We start from the raw sequence: 15,838 nt of genomic DNA, 5'->3' as shown, positions 1-15,838 counted from the left end.
CAGTTGGTTATACTGGATTAGGCTGGGTAGTTCAAGCCACCCAAGCTGATTTAGATTGATGCAATGATGTGTCCTAAAAGGCAGCCCAATGGCAAATCTGGCAATGTGGTTGTAGCAAATTGAGAGTTTGTTAAGGACAGTCTTGTTTAAATCTGAGAGTAGAGGGGATGCATACAGAAGGGTTGAACGAAGGTGAGAGTGAGCTATGGCAACTTTAGCTGGAGGGGTTAGGAAGGCTTTTATTCTGTAAAGTGACCCTAGTTTTTTATTGATGGTTTTGATAGTTTGGTTAACATGTAGGTCAAATTTTAGATTATTGTCTATGATGACCCCTAATAGTTTTGTAGATGGGTCAGGGGAGATTATTGTGCCATCATTTGATTTTATGGTAAAGGTGAAAGCGGTAGACCTACGTGTTGGTGAAAATAACAGCATTTTAGTTTTTTTGGGATTTAGGATCAGACGACGTTCAGAAAGCCAGTTTTCTATTGTATTAAAGGTGATCTGGGTAGCTGAACATAGCTCTACTGGAGATGTGGCTGAGCAAATCAGAATAGAGTCATCAGCATATTGGATACAGCTGACTTTTGGGATGACAGTATAAAGGTCGTTAATGAAGATGGAGAACAGCAAGGGCCTAGTATAGAGCCTTGTGGTAGTCCAAGGGTGTTAGGTAGAAGGTTAGAGAGTTTGTTCAGCCAGAGGACAGCCTGCTGTCGACCATTTAGGTAGGATTGAAACCATTGGAGGGCTCTAGTATCTAAACAGAATGTTTGCAGGGTGTGGATTAAAAGTTGGCGATCAACCATATTGAATGCCTTGGAAAGATCCAAAAATAGGGCTGAGGATATATAATTATTGTTGCAATTATGGTTTATGGTGTTAGTAAAGGCTAGGAGGGCTGAAGTAGTGCTGTGATGAGGATGGAAGCCATGCTGAGTGTCTGCCATAAGGCAATTTTGGATTAGGTGGTGCATGAGTTGTCTATGAATACATTTTTCCATAATCTTTGCAATTGGAGAGAGTATAGCTATTGGCCTATAATTGGAGAATTCAGTAGAGCTGCCTCCTTTGTGAAGTGGGATTACATAGGATATTTTCCAGATGGTGGGAATTTTAGCTTCTACTATGGTTCGATTGATTAGTATTGAGATGGGGTAAGCAATAGCATCAGCTGATTTTTGTAGGTACTCGGCAGGGAGTTGATCAGCAGAAAGTGTAGTGGGTTTTAATTTTTTGATCAAGGTACTGATAAGTGAAGTGGCGACTGGTTGGAATCTGAACGCGAGTAGGTTTCTAGGGGTGCTACTTTCAGGACCAGGGGAGCTAGGAGGTAGTTGGCTAGCTAGGGCTTGAATTGTCTCAGTAAAGAATTATTTAAAACTATCAGAAACATCTTCAGGGGTTTTATCAATAGTAGCAGCAAGGACTGGGGTTGAAGTTTGTCCAGGATGTAGTAGATTATTTAAACCTGCCCAAAACTTCTGAGGTTTATTTTGATATACTGTCTGTAAATTACAGCAGTATTGTTTTTTGTCTTGTAAAATTTATTTCTTGGTTTTGTTCCTGGATTGCCTGTATTTAATGTGATCTTGAGGGTCTTTAGAAGAATGCCATAAAGCCCATGCTTTGTTTCTAAGGGTAATTTTGAGTTTAGACTCTATAGAAAGCCATGGTGCAGTTTTTGCCTTGGTTCTCTTTGAACGAACAGGTGCATGCAAATCAAGGTTCTCAAGGAATTTGTTGTTAAAGTATGCTACTGCTTCCTCTCAGGGGAGGTGTTTTAGAATAGACCAATTACATGAGTTTAGTTCTTGTTGGAATTTGGCAGGGTCAAAGTTTTTATTGTTTCTAACCTTTCTGAGTAAGGGTTGTTGGGAATTAATGGTTTTGTGCTTAATTACATATGTGAGAAGGTGATCGCTTAGGCCATTAAGGAGGGTACCAGAGGTGTACAGTTGGGGGTGACTGTTTATGAGTACCCAGTCAAGTATACTTTCTTTTTGGTTGGGTTTACCTATCCTGGTAGGGGTGGATATGATTTGTGTAAATGCATGCAGGTTAATATGGGTGGTTGGGGATTCTGAGGAACAGGTGCCCCAGTCTATGTTAAAGTCTCCAAGTAGTAGGGTCTCTTGGGGGTAGTGACATGGTAGCCACTGCAGGATATCTTCAAATGTAGATATATTGTTACCTGGGGGAATGTGCATACAGATGATATTAATGCATTTATTTTTATTAAGTTGCAATTTGGTGGCAATAATCTCTGAGTTATTAATCTGAGGAGGTTGTATTACATCTATGGTGACATTCAACTCAGATTTATAGTGTACAGCTACCCACCCCCCTTCCTCGAAGCATGATCCAGCCTGTGTATGTTGTACCCAGGTGGTAACACTTCATTGTCTTTAGTGTTAGGTTTTAACCAGGTTTCAGATAAACAGAGAATCTCAGGGGAGTGGACATCCAGAAGTGCATGCAATTCATGTACCTTGTTATTAATGCTTCTAATATTGAGATGACAGACTAGGAGAGAGTTACTTGACCTATTAATTGTAGTTTTGTAGCTTAGACTGCAAGTAGAGGGGGTATGTGTATCTGAAGTGAGTGGGCCAGGATTGGGGTGAATATCACCACCAAGTATTAGGTTGAGTCTATACTTGGTGATGAACTTCAGGAATTTGTTTATTAGTTTGTGGTAGTGTTTGGATCTAGGGTTGAGATGTTGATAGACTGAACAAGATGTTGGATAGGATCTGGCACTGTAAGTATGGTTGAAGGTGGAAGGATTTACAGCTGGGCTGATAGTATGGCCTTTTGGGACCTGAAATCCCGTGAGAAACTGGTTTTCATACAAGGTAAGGCGGTATGGTGTGAACAAGAGGGGTAGTAAAGAGGAGTACATCATTATCTGTGATTCAGCTAGTGAGTTAAGGAACTGTTTTACCTGGTGATGCAACACCAGAAGATAGAGTGGTGAGGTAAAGGTACTGGAAGGGGGATGGGAGAATGCCAGATGAAAGCCAATAGGTGCTATTAAAATGTAGGTAGCAGAATGGGGGTGGGTGGAATTATCCCAGATGAAAGCAGATAGGATCTAGAAAGTGGGGGAGTGGCTATAGTACTATAAATTTAGAGGTACTGGGGGCGGGAGGGGAGCGAAGAGAGCCCAAGCGTAGCGAGGGCGAATGTAACGGGACTATTGCAGTTTACAAGGTTTCCTAAGGTGTCCTAAAGCTATAAGGTAAGTATTGCAGCTCTTAATGTAAGAGTCAATTTACTTCAGTTAAAGGGGAAGGAGGCAACCACTCAAGTATAAACAAAGAGCCCTATGGCTGACCAATATTGTGACCTGCTTAATTACAAAGCACTGTAAGTAAAAGCTTAACAAATGCTTTTTGTGTGTACATCCTACTCTGTTTAAATGTTGAGAGAAACTGATTGCAGTCCTGTAGACACCGTTTTGTAGGGAACTGCAGAGTTCAACTAGGAAAAGAGAAAAGCAGAGTTTCTAGGGTAAGCATGAAGGCAACAACAGGCAGTTATTATATAACAATCCATTCAGAAAGGTTTGGTGGGGGGGGGGTAAAGTAGCATACTTCAGAATGAACTAAGATTTATAGCTAAGAAACCTAAGCAAGAGAGCAATGCAGTAAATAAACACTTGCCAGATTTTAAAGATATACCAGAAAAACTAAATCAATTATTCACAATTGTACAACTGGAAAATTACCAGTAAAAGCATTTCAGGTATAGCTAGCACAAGTTATTCAAGTCATAAAAGCACTTCTTCAATGTGTGTGTGCAATTTAAACATTAAAAAACACATGCAGCAAGGAGGAGCTCTGATTATACACATTCTCTAGGTACAGGTTCAGTTTAAACACAAATATTACCACAGAAATTCAGTAAAGTCACTAGCTACTTATAGAGCCTCTGAAAAAAGTAGAGAAGTCTGTGCAGAACCAGAATTTAGCAGCAGGTCATTCAGTTACACAAAAAACAGTAAAAGATCCATACAATGAAGAAACTTACACTAAGTCACACCAGGTCAGCCAAGGGGGGAAGAGAGAGGGAAATCCTAAGCACCTAGATTTGAAAATGATGCCTGTACTGAATTGTAGCAGTTTAACCTGTTTGGGGAAAGAGGGAGGTGGGGGAAAAGAGAAGGCAGTGGGAGTGGTTACAGGGAATACCCTGATTGACTCAAGACATCACACCAGAGATAAGTTGAATGTAAGGGCCTAAAATCTGCACTCAGCACTGTGTTATTTGCACTCAGCGGGGCTATTGTAGTTTACAAGGTTTCCTAAGGTGTCCTAAAGCTATAAGGTAAGTATTACAGCTCTTAATGTAAGAGTCAATTTACTTCAGTTACAGGGGAAGGAGGCAACCACTCAAGTAGAAACAAAGAGCCCTATGGCTGACCAATATGGTGACCTGCTTAATTACAAAGCACTGTAAGTGAAAGCTTAACAAATGCTTTTTGTGTGTGCAGCCTACTCTGTTTAAATGTTGAGAGAAACTGATTGCAGTCCTGTAGACACCATTTGTAGGGAACTGTAGAGTTCAATCTGTTTAAATGTTGTGAGAAACTGATTGCAGTCCTATAGACACCGTTTTGTAGGGAACTGTAGAGTTCAATCTCTTTAAATGTTGAGAGAAACTGATTGCAGTCCTGTAGACACCATTTTGTAAGGGACTGTAGAGTTCAATCTGTTTAAATGTTGAGAGAAACTGATTGCAGTCCTGTAGACACCGTTTTGTAGGGAACTGTAGAGTTCAATATGTTTAAATATTGAGAGAAACTGATTACAGTCCTGTAGACACCATTTTGTAGGGAACTGTAGAGTTCAAACTAAGTCAAACCAGGTCAGCCAAGGGGGGAAGAGAGAGGGAAATCCAAAGCACCTAGATTTGAAAAAAAATTGTTTGCCAGGAAAGCCTCACTGGGTCTGAGGAACCCATTTTCAGCAGAGGCCTCTGGAGAAAAGCTAAAAAAAAAAAAAATTATTAACAACAATCATAGACAAAATATAATAATGAAATGTACATCAGCTAATAATGCATAGCTTCATAGATATTCCAGAGGTTATTTTGTCAGAGGACCATTTATACCTTGCAGTACTCTCCCACTGGCTGCAACTCATTTCTCTAGGAGGGCCATACTAGTCAATGCTGGAGTAAGTTTATGAGCATCCATCCAGTCATCTAGGTTATGTTTAAAGAAAAATACAGAGTTACAAAGTTTATTTATTTTTTCAATATTTATTTTTATGTGTTTTCCAAAGTATTAAATATAAGCATCAATACAAACAATCTTAAAATTCTTGACAGGTGCAAGTAATATTTGTTACAATATGCAATGAGGTCATATTGTTCTGAATAGTATAGAGTAAAACACATTACTATTTATCTTCATTTTATAACAGAGAAGTGTATAGAGTTGCCCTAACTGCATTGTGTATTAAAATTCTAACACACTATATACAATATTTACAGCAGGTGTAACAATAGCTAAAAGGTTAGAATCTTAAGAGATGTATATCAATATATTTCGTCATTGAGTTGCTAGTCTAAGCATCTTTGATTTGCATGTTATTAGGTACAAGATGAGGTAGCAAATGATTGAAATGCTCCTTCATAAGCCTGGAGCTGCAAATCTTTAAAATCTTTATGTAGATAGCACAGACGGATGAAAGACTCATTGGCAAGCCATGTTGGTACCCTTTTGGTTTTGTGCCCCAGATGGTATCAGCTGTCAGATTGTTACAGTGTAAGAAAATATTATGGCAGCTGCTTTGCTTGTGGCAGCATCTTATTTGGGTCCCTTTCCAATCCCTCTATAGCCTGCAGTGTTAGATGTCTAGGTCACTGCTGTGCAATTGCATTCAGACATAAGCACTGCCTTGCTAGTTGATATTCATTTGCATTTTGAATTTTATGGTGCTATGTTAGTCTGTAGCAGATCGCTTGATACAGGATTAATTAAGTTCATAGGTTCATAGATAAGTACTAAGCTAACTGCCCTTGCGGGCCATTGTAAGCCTAGCCAATTATCCCTTGTGAGACTCAAACCCTGCACCTTGTGATTGTAAGGCAAACACCTTAACCATTAGGCCACCCTCCCAAGTAATTCAGATACATCATTTTCAGAGTAATCTTATTAACAGAGCAGGGGACAGCACAAATATGTGACAAAATATCTGGCATCCATGATGTTTTGCTCTCTGCACAGTTATTCATATGTTGTCTAACAAAATGTACATGGGACATTCAAACCTATCATCTTTGTTTTACATGAAATAAAGTTTATGCAACATATTGCTTTCATGTGCAAGTCAATTGCTGTTTGCATATATTGCCATGTATACAGTATGATTCTTATTTTAATGTTAGATAATGCTATAAAAACCCATATTGTATTATTCAGCATTATGTAAGTTATTTTGCTTTAGATAACGTATTATCTGCAGCATGATTTTTTATTAAACAGTAGAAATGTTACATTTTCTGTTATTTCTGTTATTTTATAATTTTTTTAATTGCTTGTCAACAGTTTTCAGCTCAGGAAAGTGAATTCTTTATGCATACAACCATTTTGTATTAACAAATGTCTCAGTTATAAGAATTACTGAAGCTATTGCTAGTAATTTTTATATCATGCTGACATAGTCAAAATACACCAATTGGTAACAAATGTGGAAACATATTAGCCATCTGGTAGAGATTTTCCAAATGAGATATGATTTCAGGATCAGTAGAATATCAAAGCTGCATATTCATTTAAATATCTGAAACTGGGTCTTGTTAGTATTTTTTTAAGTATGTAGTCTTTTATGAAATGTGTTTTCTCACAAATGGCAGCTTTGACTAGATATAAACATTTAATGTCTTTAGAAATTAAAGAAACATTAGGGCTTGCATTACGTTTAATGTCCTTTCTTATGGATTTCTGTTTTCAAAGTCGCTGCACAATGCAGTCTTGATAAACTTATAATGCAGCATTACATTTCAAACTTAATGCTCCATAAGCCAAATATTGTTATACATTATACTGTTTGCATCAGTGTTAGATGTAGAGCCGTGTCTGTTATGTAATGAAATGCATTTTTCTGACAAGGTTTATATCTGTCTTGCTCTTGTTAATGCCATAACATTATTTAAGCTTTCATCACAAACGTAAGCACATGTGACTTTCATATTCATTTATGTCTTAAAAACTAGACCAATGCATATTTTATACCATGCAGCTATTGTTATTAACATTATTAACATTTATCTGAAGGCATTTAATCATTGTTTGATTTGTGCATTGTTTAAACAAATGGGTAATTTATTGAATGATTCCTCCTTGTAAATGTTTGTGTCAGATTGCACAGATCGAAGCACAACATACGTGTTTCAAAAGGAAGTGGCTTTCATCAAAGTGAGACAAAACAACAGTAATGTTTTCTTCAATAATACAACAAATATGCCTTAAGTTGAATTCATGGCTATAATTCAGGTCTACAGCTAGTCACTTCATGGTTTTATTGCTAATAATCAATTTGATTAAACCAGAATGTCACTTAGACTGTTAGTGCATACCAACAAACTTCCATGATTGGGGCTGTCTTGATTAAGTCTTGAGATTTCTGACAGTTGTGGTGAAAGCAATGTAAATGAGGTTTGGAACAGACCATTTTGTCCAGGGACATCTTCAAGGTGTGGGGTTTAGTTAGAGTTGCAGGATTTGGAAGGATAAGGGTAGGATAGAGTTAAATAGGAATGGATGAGGTTTGGGAGGAAGTGAGGTAGGGGTAGGGAGGGGCTTAAAGGATGTTAGGCAAGTGTAACTGGATTAGGAGTCACATTTTGGTGTGAACTTGCTACTTGCTACAGCAAGTACTACGTCCTTGATGACCTGTAGGTGCTTAAGGGTTCAGGTAGGCCTTGGGTTAATAGTTGTTTTTTTTGGGGGGGGTTTGTTGCCTTGTTGGGAGGCAGGTGTGGGGTGATGGGTCTTGCATTGCTGCCCTGGGGATGGTGTCCGGGGATAGTGAGTGTCTGGGTCTCTGCGGTGGCATAGTCATCAGTGTTTTCCTGTCAAAGTGTGGTGGAATCGGTATGTATGCTGGTGTGAGGCTTGGTTAATTTGGATGCATGGGGAAGGTTGCATTTGTGGTTTGGGTTCATGTTGTTCTGGGGTTGTGTGCTGGTTGCTCCCTGTTTTCTGATTTCTGAGGTTGATGGTGGCTGCATTGGGGCTGTCCCCGATCTGCTTTGGGAGTTGGTGTTGGTCTTGGGCCGTTCTCGGCATGCATGCTGATTTTGGACAGTGTGGAAGCACTGCAGCTTCCTTTTAATGGGCTTTCGGTTGACAGTGACATCGGTGCAGGCATGCGCAGTGGTCTCCATGCAGTTTCAACATGTTGTGGGCCGGTGTTTATCATTCGTTAAAATAAATAAATAAATAAAGCACGTCTAATTTGGAGTCAGTTGTGGCTGGGCACCGGTGGTTCCATGCTGGGTATGCCTCGTCATGCCTCTTGAGACTGGTTGGGTTTGGGCACTGTCAGTTTGTTGTAGTGCAGGTCAGTGTCCATGCCTTGCAGCTGTGCTGACTTTGCGGAATGGCCAGATTTTACCTCGTGGTTTTGGTTGGTTGAAAAGTTAAAGGGAGATTCAGCTGGAGTTGTGCAGCTGGGATGGTTTTGTCTCAGAGTGAGACCATGAGAAAGGGTCATATTTGATGTCTGACACAGGGGAGGGGCTCAATTCTGGAGGAACTGCTTCTGTTTCTAAGAGATTCACAGGGGGGTTGATTCCTTGGTTACTGGTGAGAAAGCAGTGTGATTGGTCTAGCATTGATGCTGTATTGTTGTACTGCAGATGGTGAACATTGCTTTCTCTGAAATCTGGAGGTTTTGATCCATGTTGCTTTGATACATGTGGTGCATCATTTGCTGCACCAAGGGACAACGTAGTGGCCCTCTGCTTAGGGCTTAGCTGGGTCATGAGAGAATGAAGACTGGAGGGCACCTCATGGGACCACCGGGTGGGGGTGGTCTTTTGTGGCTGTCTGGTGCATCAAGTCGGATTTCATTCACCACCTGTGTCTTGTGTTGGAGCATTGCAAATTGGTGCAGGGATTCTTGAAATAGGGCTTGTTCATTCTGCTGAGTGTGGGCTTTTCCATGCTTCGGTTTGAAGGGCATTGGTGGTGGTTGCTGTTTGTGGGCTTTTCCAGGAGTGTATTGGTGGTGGTTGCTGTTCGTGGGCCATGGCTGCTTTGCCAGTTGGCTTTCTGGATTTTTGGGGAGCTCCACACTTTTGCCGCAAAGTGTCCACTGTTTTTCAAAGAAAAAAGGTAAAGAAAAAAAAAAGGGGGGAGATGAATGGTTGGAGTGGTGGGAGTTGAGGCTCTGGACGAGGTAAAGAATTTGGGCTGCATTGTTCAGTTAGAGTTGTTTCATAGTCCAACAAGTACTAGAACTGTTGGAATGTTTAGATACAATTTTGTGGGGGGGGTCTGTATTGTTGGGCATGGGCCTCTGGCTGGTTTCGGGGAGGAGTGCGCTTCATTGGGTCCTCATGCGTGGTCATTGGTGTGTTGTGTCACTGCTTGATCCTTGTTGGTGTGTTCGGTGCTTGGATTTTGGGCCTATTTGGACAATTGGGTTTGAGTTTGTGCTGCTTGGCCTTGACATTCTGGTCCAGGTTGTGGCATGGATAAATGGTGGCTCTGTCAGTACAGACAATACGCTTTTAAACTAAAGGAGAAAAAAAAAAAGAAAAGGGTCAGGCCTGTTTTCTCCTTCTTGTTTGGTGTCGATAGTGCATTGGGGAGTAGAGGAGTTTCCCTGCAGCAATGTTTGCTTGACGAGAATCAGTGTTCTTTTTACGGACTGCAAGTTTCCCATAAAGAAGGGTTATTAGTCATTAATGCATGTGGACTACTAATGGCCCTGGGGGAGATTTAAGTCAGGGTCAGGCTTAAAGTATTTATTTATTTCACTTCGCTCCCTTCCTTTTCAGTTTTGACAGGATGATATAATGCTCAGTACAGCAAACTGTACATAAGAAAGCATGACCAGACTCCTGCAGAAAAAAAAATGGGGGCCATAGGAAGCAGAGTTTGATGCTGAACTAGTTTGGTAAGGACTAGCAATCAGAACGCATTTTTATTTTCCTGATACCAGAAAATAAGGGAGAAAAGGCTTTGTAGTGAAACAATTACAAAGTTTAGCATACTCATTTCTGTGAGGATGGTTTTCCCAAGTTTATTCAAAGCAGTTTTCAAAATAAATTCATGTGCATAGTGCTGGGCAGGGTTTGGGCTGTCCTTGCTACTGCGCATCTGGTGGGGAAATGTTCTAATACAAAACCGTACTGACAGGGGGTGGTGGCAGCTCTTACATGCTATTAGGTTGTAGTTTGGGACACTAGCCCCCTTACAATCTGTATTAATGGAAAACCACACTTTGGATATCCAGTTGGATTCTTGATCTATAGTAAAGCACGGCCTAGCATTGTTTGGCAATTCCAGACAGATAATGTTTTTGGATTTTGAATTCTATCCTTTTATATGTAAATGGTATACTAGCCATTCTAAGACGGAATTTTCTTTTACCTCACAAGTTTGATATACTAGTATTGCTTTTTCAGCATGTTGAGGTTTTAGAATGTTTGATATCTGATTTGTGATGTTTGTATTCTTACTGGATGGTTTCGGGATGTTTGAACCCGGGTTGTGGATATTGCTAGGTCCCTTCATGTCTGGGGTTTAGTTTAACATATTCATCTGGTAGTTATCTTGGGTATTTGCTAGGGTCATTGGAAGTAGGTTGTCCTTGAAGCATACCTTCAGTTTTGGCTGCTTTGTCATAGATGTGAGTGGTGGTGGTACATTCCTTCCCATGTTGGCGGGATAGGCTGTCCTTAAAGATATCTTGGAATGGGGGTTATGTATTTTGGATGATTTACATGTCTTTTCTTTCTTGTTGATGGGGTCTTGAAATGCTGCAGTTGTAATTTGGAATAGATGGGTATAAGACGGAGCCTTTTCTTTACATATTAAAAGGTTTACTTTTTTCCTTTTCTTTGTAGATGGTGGTGTGCTGAGTACCAGTGGTGACGATATACAGTGAATTCACAGATGATGGAAGCAGTGGTGTGCAAGGAGATTACACATGGGGAGCACAAGAGGGCAACAGTTGCTGACGGAAGTAAGTGGATTTCAAAGTTGTTGAGTTTTGGTAGAGGATTTACACTGCTAGTCAGAGAAGGATAGGCATTTGAATTTTTGATCTTAGAGTTAATTGGTTGTACAATTTGTTCAATTACCCATTCAGTATGTTAGATTAACTTTGGAAGTTATCCCTGTTTTGGGCATTTGCATTCAATAGTAAAAGGGAGCAACGGCCATACGTAAGAGTTGGGGATGCACAGGAAGGCTGGAGATGGGCATGTGCTGAGTGATCAGTGGTCAGCACCCTGATTAAATGCCTTTGAAAAGGTAACAGATGCTTTATGTGGATTTTGACGGTTGGACTAGTGTATAATGGAATTGGGGATTTTGATGCTTGAGTGGTGCACAGGGGGTTATGTAAGGTGGTATGTTTGGGTCAAGGTAAGGTAGGACTAGATTTGTGACAGTGCAGGTACTAGTGGCTGTTGTCACTGATGGAATGGTGCATAAATGTGCTTGACTCTAGGAGTGTAATATAAACAGTCGCTGTCCTGCAGGATAGGTAAAGGTAGTTGATGATGGGGGGATGGATGTTCAGTTTGTTGGAGTTGTGTACAAAGGGGTCACAAGGAATTTTATTTTATTCGCTGTTTAACAAGATATGTCAAACTTGGTGTGATTTGGGTAGTGTATCGACAAGTAAAGGGGTAGGTTGGGGGCTGGGTAAGGCAGGGTTGCAGATCTGTTATGAGGGGTTAGGGCCCTTAAAGTCAGTTTATTTACATTCATTTTATTTATGATTATTATGCACTTGTATTTGGAGGTAAGGTATTCTGCTGGGGGAGGATGGGTTGATGTCTGGTAGATGGTATTTAAGATGGTAGATAAGTGCTTGTTTTGTACTCATTAAAACATTTCAAGGTTGGTGCAGCTGGGTAGTGTAAGGCCAAGGGAGGATAAGGTATGTTGAAGGCAAGTTATAGCAGGGTTTGATATTTGCTTAGGGGTAGTTTTGGGTTCTTACTGGTGTGAGGAGCGGCACCAGTTTCAGGAGCTGAGGTAGTTACTAGGTTAATGGCTCTAAGGTTTTGATGAACTAGACAGCCTCAGGTAAGTAAGATTCCTTACTCCAGAGTACATTCCATGTTGCTGATAGTCCAGAGGGACATGGGTGATTGTTGCCCGTGTCCAAAAGGAATATAGGTAGACCTGTGGAGGGGAATTTACACTCCAGGTTTGGTAATAGGATATAATAGCATGGCTATGGTTGTTTTTTTCTTTGTCTTAATTATGGTTAACAAAGTTGTTGAGAACTAATTTGTTGGGAAAATAGTGGTAGATTATTTATAGAATAGGCCCCTTTGTAATGCGATCATTTGTTTATTTCGCATGGGTATTAGTTGTATCGTGAATCTGTCAGGTGTGGAGGAAATCTTACTGGTATTTTTGTTAATGTATCTTAAGTTTCATTGGTGTTTTGTATGCGATAGTAAATGTATTTTAAGTGGCTGATGAAGGAGATATGCCAGGGGTGGTGCATACTGTCATTAAGAAGTTGTGATTATATGTGGATGAAGTATTTATAGTTTTTTCTTTTACAGGTAGGTGGAAGGAAGGTGGCTTTGACAGGTGAGAGAGGGGGTCAAGGTTGATGTCGGATGAAGTATTTACGTTTTTTTCTTTTAGATGTAGGTGGAAGGAAGATGGCTTTGATAGGTGAGAGAGGGGTTTGAGGTTGATGTCAGATGAAGTATTTACAGTTTTTTCTTTTACAGGTAGGTGGAAGGAAGGTGGCTTTGACAGGCAAGAGAAGGGGTTGAGGTTGATGTCGGTTGATGGAGTGGTGTGAAAAGAGTTCATGGTCTTCCAGCAAGGCAGTCGCATATGGAATTGTTATATTTTCTTCTCAATAGTTATAATGTAATGGTTTGTTTGCTTGTTTTGGGTGGGGAACATCAGGAGTGGAAGAAGAAGAAGAAGAAAAAAAATATATATTGTACCTACTTTAAAGAGATCTCATTGGTATGACTGTATGCAATGGGGTTTAATAATGAAATAGAATGGCTTGTTTTGTTGAGCTACTAGAATGTCATGATGGCTGAGCTGTTTTATTTCTTATAAGGGATAGTTAGTGTGATGGTGGGATTGCTAGACACCAGTATTTTATGATACTATTTTGGTTACTTTATGCAATGAAATGGGGCTGGGATTAGGCATCATAGTTTGTTCTTGTTTCTGTGTGGTTTCAGATGATGGTGGGCTTTGTGTTGGTTGTCCAGTTGAAGGATAATGATGGGGGAGTCATTAGAATTATTGTTCTGGCAATAAAGAGAGCTAATTTGGTTATTACTGGATTGGGTGGTAAATGGGGCTGCAATTTGGTATGATGGCATGTGACTCTGCGTGGTTTTTATAATGCCCTTGAAGTCTTTGTGGAGCTGCCATTCATGAAGTAAGGATTATTTAGCTCATGTACAGTGGGTTTGCTAGGTTATCTTAACATAGGTAAAGGATCAGTGTTTTGTTTTCAGCAGTTTTGGTAACTGGTTATTTTTATGTGATAGGGTTTTAGGAGTTAACTATTTCCACCTTGGTTAGTGGGATGGGGTTCAACGAATGATGTTTGGCCAGATGCCTTAGTATTTTTTTTAGATTGCAGGAAGTGTGCTGCAGAGAGGGGGAACAGCCTGGTCAGGCTGGTAGGCAGAGAAGAGGAACAGGCTTGCCCTCTGTTGTTCCCCCTCTGGTGCTGGATGGTCAATTCAATAAGTTGGAAAAGGAAAGTGAGCGGTTAAGCTGCTTGACAAGTACATAAGTAAGCAGAGGAAGCTGCTTATTGGATTGATGGTATAATTCAATAAATGGTAATGAAAGTGAGCAGTTACGCTGCTTGATAAGTACAGATAAATGGTAACGGAAGTGAGCAGGTACTCTGATTCATAAGTAGGTGAATGGAGGCATGGATGCTGCTTACTGATCAGGATGAGCAGGTTTACGCTGTCCTGTCCTATGATAATGTTACATGGATGTTATTTCACTTGTATCGTGTTTGGTTGAAATGAATGAATATTGAGTAACATTTATTAAATTTAATAAAGATCATCAAATGTCATTCGGTGTAATGTGTTTCTTGAAGGGAACCAGGACAAATGAGGTTTGGAACAGACCATTTTGTCTAGGGACATCTTCAGGGTGGGGGGTTTAGTTAGAGTTGAGGATTTGGGAGGATATGGGTAGAATAAGGTTAAATAGGAATCAATGAGGTTTGGAAGGAAGTGAGATAGGGGTAGGGAGGGTCTTAAAGGATGTTAGGCAAGTGTAACTGGATTAGGAGTCACATTTTGGTGTGAACTTGCTACCCAACCAACCTCCCTATTTTTATTAGTTAGGATGTGGTTATGTTTAGTTTGGACAGGGCAGAGAAGAGGGGCAGGCTTGCCCTCTTCTGTTCCCCCTCTGGTGCTGGATGGTCAATTCAATAAGTTGGAAAAGGAAAGTGAGTGGTTTACAAGCATATAAGCAAGCAGAGGAAGCTGCTTATTTGGTTGATGGTATAATGCAATAAATGGTAATGAAAGTGAGCAGTTAGCTGCTTGACATGTACATAATTAAGCGGAGGAAGCTGCTTATTTGGTTGATGGTACAATGCAATAAATGGTAATGAAAGTGGGCAGTTACACTGCTTGATAAGTATATAAGCAAGCAGGTGAAGCTGCTTATTGGATTGATGGTATAATGCAATAAATGGTAATGAAAGTGAGCAGTTAGCTGCTTGACATGTACATAATTAAGTGGAGGAAGCTGCTTATTTGGTTGATGGTACAATGCAATAAATGGTAATGAAAGTGAGCAGTTACACTGCTTGATAAGTATATAAGCAAGCAGGTGAAGCTGATTATTGGATTGATGGTATAATGCAATAAATGGTAATGAGAATGAGTGCGTAAGCTGCTTCATAATTAGGTGAGTGGAGGTATGGACGCTGCTTACGGATCAGGATAAGCAGGTTTACGCTGTCCTGTCATAAGGTAATGTTACATGGATATTATTTTATATGTATCATGTTTGGTTGAAATGAATGAATATTGAGTAACATTTATGTTTATGGAAATTTAATAAAGGTTCATCAAATGTCATTTGGTGTAATGTGTTTCTTGAAGGTGACCGGGACAAATGTCTTTATAAAAAAAAAAAAAAACAAACAAACTGCATGCAGTTTTGCTATGATCATTTTTTCCAGTAGGTGTGTAAAATCAACTAAAGTGTTTGCTGGTGTTTTTCGTGGATCTTGCATCGAACGAACATTATATTTTTTAAAGTTATGTTTTGTGTTTCTTGCCTTAAAGGTAGTGTTTAAAAGTAATGTAATCCTTGTGCAAGGATGAACATGGTAGCTGTTTCTTACGGCAATTCATTTCATTATTTGTCAGTCCTTCTGACAGTACATCTTATAATCAATTGCAAAATGCTGTATATTGCTGCTACATGATCAGCAAGACCTTATAAAAATAATGACATTTTTACATCAGCAGTATGTATTTCCTCCTGACCAACAACTTGAGAAACAAGGTCTTGTTTTACTGAACAACAAAATTCATTAAATTGCTTACCCATGATCAAAAGAATCTAGGCTAAAATACTGCATTTTTCCTCCCACAATTGCCT

The sequence above is a fragment of the Protopterus annectens genome, chromosome 5.part0 (assembly GCF_019279795.1).
Source record: "Protopterus annectens isolate FY-2018-M chromosome 5.part0, PAN1.0, whole genome shotgun sequence".
Classification (NCBI taxonomy): domain Eukaryota; kingdom Metazoa; phylum Chordata; order Ceratodontiformes; family Protopteridae; genus Protopterus; species Protopterus annectens.
This window is presented reverse-complemented; position numbering follows the sequence as displayed.